Source organism: Chenopodium album, chromosome 9 (assembly GCF_948465745.1).
Source record: "Chenopodium album chromosome 9, dcCheAlbu1.1, whole genome shotgun sequence".
NCBI lineage: Eukaryota > Viridiplantae > Streptophyta > Magnoliopsida > Caryophyllales > Amaranthaceae > Chenopodium > Chenopodium album.
The window spans coordinates 44,709,207-44,716,718 of record NC_137842.1 but is presented as its reverse complement, the minus strand read 5'-3'; the positions used below and the strand labels follow the sequence as shown (position 1 = coordinate 44,716,718).

The following is a 7,512-nucleotide window of genomic DNA, read 5'->3' as shown; positions in this document are numbered from 1 at the left end:
TGACTTGGATTGGGATGTCTTCAATGCTATGCACTAAAGATCCTTCTTTGATCTTCAAATTGGCATTGCATTTAACACTTGCAACTCGATCTGGCGGAACACTAACCGTAGGCTCAAATTGCACAACGTGCTTGATTGATTCCACTTTTTCATCTTCAAAACCAAGACCAACAGTGTAGAGTGCTCTTTCTATTGCATCAACTTCCTTCTGCCATTTGTCTATCTCATCTGAAAGGGATGCAACACAAGATACCGCCTCCAAGGGATCTTTTTCAAGAGCTTGGGGCTTGTTAGAATAATTCTCAACCACATTGACACTAAAACATTTCTCCTCAGTCATGGAGCTTTTAGGGGTATTATTGAGATTAAAAATAACTTTATCATCCCCTACTGATAATGTTTTCTTACCACTTCTCACATCTATGATTGCTCCTACGGTGTTAAGGAATGATCTACCCAAAATAATTGGGGTTTGCATATCCTCAGCCATATCAAGAACAACAAAATCCAGAGGTATATAAAAATTACCTACTCTAACGGGGACGTCCTCTAAAACACCTAAAGGGTATTTGAAAGAACGGTCGGCCATTTGTAGAGTAATATTAGTAGCTTTTAATTTACCCATATTCAACTTGGAACACACAGATAATGGCATGACACTAACGCTAGCACCCAAATCACACAATGCATTATCAATCATTAGATTGCCTATATGACAAGGGATAGAAAAGCTACCAGGATCTTTTAATTTAGGTGGAGACTTATTTTGAATTACGGCACTACACTCTGCAGTGAAAGCTACTGTCTCTACCTCACTAATAGACCTTTTCCTTGTCAATATTTATTTCATAAATTTAGCATATGAAGGAATTTATGTGATTAATTCAGTGAAGGGAACTATTACCTTTAAATCTTTTACCATCTCCAGGAACTTACCAAACTACTTATCCAAGTTTGTCTTCAATTGACGATTGGGGAATGGAAGTTTGATAATTGGCTTTGGAGCATTGTTGCTCTTATCTGGAGTGGCCACCTTCTCCGAAGTCGTACCCTGCAATGTAGAACTAGATATGTTAGTATTATCCTTTAGCCCTGCAGGGCTATTAACTACATTGTCAGGTTTAACGCAATCAAGATTAACATTATTTAATAAGACAAGTTCATCAACTCTGGCCATAGGGGGCCCTTCATGGTTTGAACCACACCTTAGAGTAATTGCTTATGCTTAATCTGTAGGCCTGTTCGGCTGTGCCGGCAGATCTCCCTGTTGGCGGGCTTGTAGAGTAGCGGAAAGTTGCGCAATTTGATTATCTACAATTTTGTTGTGCGCTAGAATTGAATCAATTGTCGCATCTCTATTCTCCATGTGCTTCTGCATATTAACCAACATTGCTTTAATTTCCACCAAAGAAGGGTCGGAAGATGAGGAGGTTTGTTGTGGTTGGTTCTTCTGGCCAGCATTGGGATGGTAATATTTCTGCTGCTGTTGCTGTGGCGCCTGTGGTTCTTGTGGTGGTGGATTTTGAACATTAGTACTCCGGTAGGAAAGGTACGGATGATTACGATACCCAGGATTGTAGGTGTTGGAGTATGGGTTATTCTGCCTATAAGCTTGAAAGACATTAACTTGCTCCACGGAACTCCTGCAATCTTGTTCCCAATGACCTATAATACCACAATTTTCACAGAAAACCTCCTTAGAATTATTATTAATTGCAGAAATATTAGCTACATTAGCAGTGCTCAGATTATCTAATTTTTGGCAGATAGAGGTCAATTGAGCTTGCAAAAAGGATACAGAGTCGACAATATGCTTCCCCTTGTTAGCAAAGCCTCTAGGATTCCCATATTGGGAATTGTGTATCACCATATCTTCAATAACCTGACCTGCATCATCAACATTAAGATTCATAAATCTCCCACTAGCTGCAAAATCTAAAATTATTCTAGAAGAATTTCCAATGCCATTGTAAAAGGCTTGGATTAACTGCCATTGTGCTAAATTATGGTGGGGGCATTCTCTTTGTAAGTCCTTAAACCTCTCCCAAGCTTCATATAAGGATTCATCAGCTTCTTGGGCAAAGTTCTGAATTGCACTCCGTAGTATGGCTTTTCTCTTTGCAGGATAATATTTGTTATAAAAATTCAAAACAAGAGTTTTCCTAGTCAGTTATACCAAGTGCAGTTCTATTTAAGCCATTAAACCACAATTTAGCTTTTCTAGTTAAAGAGAAGGGAAAAAGAATCTCCCTAATTTGGTCTTGAGTGACCCCGGCTTGCCTGATGGTATTACAATATTGACAATAGTCGGCAATGTGAAGATTCGGGTCTTCACCCTTAGCTCCACTGAATTGCTCCCTCTCTATCATCATTATAAATTCAGGTTTAATTTCGAATTGTACCCCATCAAGAGCCGGAGTGGGGGTGAGATGTGGAAAATCTGTAAGCTTTGGTTTTGAGTAATCACTAAGCTTCTTTGGAACCGCCATCTCTGATTTCGCGTCTGATGATACCTCTGAATCGCTAAAACCAATTGGAGGATCGCGGTGATTATTATTATTATCACCAGAATCCGCCAGGATTTGCTTGTAGAGATTTTTCTGTCTATGGAAGGAACGTTCGATCTTAGGATCGAATGGGATGTACCCTGATCTGGAACACCTGGACATAAACAAAAAACTAAAAGCAAATATGAGATTTGCCTCAAAGAACTAACGTTCTCTGAGACAAAAAAGAAAATAACCTAGACTACAAAAATAATTAGAAATAAAAATAAAACCGTTTCCCCGGCAACGGCGCCAAATTTTGACAGGGTAAAGTCGTATCCCCTCATCAAAAGTAATTACCTAAGTCCTTTAACTAAAGTAGATAGGGAAGTCGGGTCGAACTCCACAGGGAAACAAGTCTTTCTATTCCTAATTAACTAATGTTATCTAGATTATTAGGTAACCAATATATATGTTGAATATGAAACTAAACTACGAAGGTTAAGAATAAGGAGGAAATAATATATATAAAAAGGATCTAGGGCATAGGTTTACCAATAAATAATATTACGGGGTAGAATATAATAATCATTCATCAATGCATATGTTAATTAGATTATAAAGGGCTTTCACTACGTATTATATTCTGTGTGTTCCCTCAGCATATTTTTTCTTTAAATACCCCCTCATTTCTGATGTACGGGGCATCAATTAATTCTCTAGTTTTTTCTCTCTTCTATGCTTTAGCCTAAACACTAGCCTACCCTTATTCTTTAAAAATTCCTTCTTCAAGCACTCCCAGGATTCCATACTTTACTCGTGGTTCTGTCCTTAAGCCAAGGCGTGAAAGGTAGAACTGTTTGAAGGTTTGGCCCTAAATCAATTCTATTTAATTTAATCTAGTCATTTTTTTATTATTATTTCCTTGAAGTTACTAACTCGTTTATTATTTTGTAGTTGCAAACAAACAGAATCAAAGTAAGAATTATGTTCCTTTTATTTCTATTATTTTTCTAACGATTTTGTATTGTTAGAATTATTGTTAAATTGCTTCCAATATTAATGTTTATTCTATTATTTTTATGATCATCATATTGCATGTTCAAAGGGAATATGTAATTGAAAATCACGCCTAATAAGATAATTTGGACAACCGGTTTAGGATCCTTTTTAATCGTATTGTTTAATCAAGTGGTCACAACATTTTAGAATTATATGTTGCATTAATATTCAATCAATTTAGCATAATAATAGATTGGATCAAATTGAATATTTTGTTTGTATGCCTTTAAGATCGCAGGAATGTTTTCACTATAAGAATCGAGTAGAGGCCAATACGGGCGAATGTGACTCCATGACTCACTTCGTACCTTCATCCCCGATTCTCCTTTCGTGGTTCCGAACTATATGGAGTTAGTTATCTCATGTATTATGAATGGGGCGTAACCTTCACGGGTCAATCGTTGTTGCCTTATGTTGTCCCTTTATTGTGGTTGCCTTTTTATGATCCGTGAACGGTTTACAAGTTCCTTAAAAACTTGTTGGCGGCTCCCTACTTTATTTGTCCCTAATCGTATTATGTCAATTCCCACTTCCTATGAGTGCCAAGCATATTCACACATGCTTTTAACGTAGGAGCACTTTGAACGACGCCTACAATTTAGCGTTTCCACTGGGGACGATTCTTGGTTATTTATCGATTTGAGTGATCGGTATTTAATTAAGATGAGTGGATGAGACTTGAAATATTCTTGAAAAATATTCTTGTGATTAATTTGGCATTTTTTCATATGCATAGACGTTTTAACGTCGCATTTAGGTCTGTCCCGTAGGAGAAATTGAATAACTTGATTGAGTACGAAGGAAAACAAGGTACCAGTCAGATTTTCTGACTGGCGTGCCACGACAGAATCTGCCGTGTCACGGTACAGTGCACCGTCTGACGGTGTGCAGTACCGTGGCACAGGAATCTCTGCCGTATCACGGCAATCCTAAAATCAGTCCGGTGGCTTGTTTTATCTTCACACAGTCAACTTCCTTCGATTTTTCTGAAAAAACGTGTGTGTTCTACATGCGTCTTAGCCCCGGGGGTTTTAAGCTCTATCAACCCAAAAACGCTCATGGAAATAAGGGGTCATCCGAGTTATTAAATCCACCCAAACCATGGAGTCGAGTTGGATTTCATCACGAACTCGCGGAGCCGCCCGTTGGCATACACCCCCAAGGGTGGCTGCCTTGCTAACGCGTCCAAACTCTTAACCATGGTACCCTTGTGACACCCAAAGCTTGACCAATAGTTGAACATAGATCTTGACTCTAGGTTGCGAACTTTTTTTACATCATCGTGACTAAATGCTACATGGTTTGTTTGGTTCTAAGCTTCATGTGTTTACTCTTTTTTGTTTAACCCATGACCGAGAGTTTTTATTTCCACATAGTAATTATTACGGACCTAAAATTGACTAAAATCTGGAAAAAATCACGAAAAAGACCTGGAACTGCGCACTGTGTCACGACAAGTCCTGCCGCGCCACGGTGAACAATGTCGTGACACGGCGCTTTCTACCGTCTGACGCCAGATTGCACCGTGTCACGACAGTCAGCACCGTGACACGGTGCCCAAGAAAAGTGTCCCGTCAGTCTTTTTTCAATTTTTGTGCGTACGTATGTGTCCAGTTTGGTGTCATGTCTAGCTGTACGGTCATAACACGCGTCCATAACCTCACTTAATCACTCACATGTCGTGTTCACACACTTTTTTTGTTAGTCGTACACCACTTTTTGACCGGTTTTTAGGGTAGTCTTTTTTTTTGTGTCGTTTTTTTTTCGGAGTAAGTCGGATAGTATCCTCCCATATTTGAAAAAAAAAATATATATAAATAGAATTTCAAAGTTATAGTTTTTTAAAATTCAAATTTTTTTATTTTTATTATTTTTCTAGATGGGTTAAGGTTAAGTTTGGTCATTAAAGGTGTGTTTGTTTCGGTGTCACAGCACTTGGTCAAGAAGCAGGGGTAGATTGTTACGGTTCGAGTCAATACCTCAACAACCTCTTATACCAAAGAGGCGTACAAGGAAACCACCACAATCATCTCCACAAGATCCATCTCCAGTCTACTTTCAACCAATGGCTAGTAAAGAAGATATCGAAAACATCAACAGGACAATTGAAATGTTGTCTAACATGATGCAAACACTCACTACTATAGTCAACATGGAAGAGCAAGACAATTAGAACAGTTTCACTGCCGCTGAAATGGACAAGATCAAGGAACAGATGAGTAAGATTTATGAAGAATTCACTTATGTGGAGCAACCTGTCGCCTCTTCATCCATAAGGGACAAGCTTCCTGAGAAGTTTTCCACTGCATACATTCCCAAGTTTAAACCTACTAATAATCCGCTTTTCCATTTGAAGGCCTTTTCTGCAACCATGGCTCTTAAGGGAGTAGATGTGACACTCTTCCCTACAGTGTTCCCTCTTTCCTTAGAGCACGCCTGTCAACAATGGTTCTACTCTTTAGAATCCAAGCATGTTGCGACCTGGGAGGATGTTGCTAAAAGCTTCATGAATCGTTACAAGTGTAACATTTAGGCCAATACATCTGAACGTGAACGCTCCATTCTCAAACAGAAAGAGAATGAAGGCTTCACCACTTACTTAAGCAAGTGGAGGGAAACAGTTGCGCTCTTGGTGGATCCCCCCAAGGAAAAAGAGATGGTTCGCTTGTTCATTGCCAATCTGACTCATAAGTACAAGCAACACTTGAAGTTTATGCCTCTGAGTACCTTTAAAGCTGTATACGATATTGGGATCAATATCGAGGACGAACTGATGAAGACTGCTGGTAGCAACAATAATAACAGCACTTGGAAAAACAAGAAGAACGACACTTCTTCTTCTTCGTCTTCCAAGCCCAATAATGCTACAACAATATCAATATGAATGATGTGCTGGCCCTTAATGCTTCTCCTCAAAGATTCCAAAGGCAAAGGAGGGTTTACACGCCTTTGGGAATGACTTATGATGCTGCTTTTGACCGTTTGCATGGTCAAGGACTGATTATGCCAATAGGACCATTTCCAGAACCTCGACCAGAGAATAGAACCGCTAGCTATGACCCCAATGCTTATTGCAAGTTTCATCAAGGCAAGGGTCATAATACTGAGAAGTGTTGGAGGTTGAAGGATGCGATCCAAGACCTAATTGATGCTAATCAACTTCCTGTCCCTCCAGGGGGCAAGAATCCTAACATTCAAACAGGTCCTCTTTCTGATGCTTTGGCTATCATGGGAGATGAAATCTCCTTTGATCCGTCAATACTCATTCAACCTGTGAATGAACCTTTGCCGGAAGTGGTATACGTCTCGAGCTATGAAGAAGTGAATGGAATTTGGGATAGTGACGATGAAGACGTCTTTCTCAAGGATATAGCCTGTTCATCTCTTGGCACAAGTGTAGATGTTTGGGGCCACCTTGAGGTCAAGGTTCTCACCAGAAGTGGACGGTTGCAAAAACCTAGTCCACCTCCACCTCCACCGCAATCACATCCGATAGTTGATCCCATCGACCCTGTGAACAACGATGTGGTCAAACAATTACAAAAGACCAAGGTGGAGATGAATGTAGGGAAGCTTTTGGACACCTCTCACGAGCATCGAAAGGCTGTGATGAATGCTCTGGTGAAAATAGGAGTTGATGATGATATGACTCCTCAAGGACTGGTCAACTTTCTCACTACTAAATTGCCAAATACTAGCAATCTGATTTCATTTTCGGACAATGATATGCCCCCGGAAGGGGACCAACATAATAAGGCCTTACACCTCATTATGGTGTGTAGGCAGATGAATGTTCCTATGAGCCTGGTTGATAATGGCTCTACAATCAATGTATGCCCACTTTGCACTGCAAAGAAGTTGGGCATAAAGAATGAAGAACTGACTCCCTCTACTTAAGGGATTCGCGCTTATGATAATACTCGTCGTCAAGCCGTGGGTACTATCACACTAAACATTACTACTG

At 39.7% G+C, this 7,512-nt stretch overlaps 1 non-coding gene across 1 annotated transcript; it reads left to right on the top strand.

Moving 5' to 3' along the window:
• The first annotated feature begins 2,000 nt into the window (after positions 1-2,000).
• On the top strand, positions 2,001-2,107 carry LOC145560903 (small nucleolar RNA R71). Its single transcript, XR_014093497.1, has one exon. It is a non-coding gene; the product is annotated as a small nucleolar RNA R71 (small nucleolar RNA).
• Positions 2,108-7,512: the final 5,405 nt, after the last annotated feature.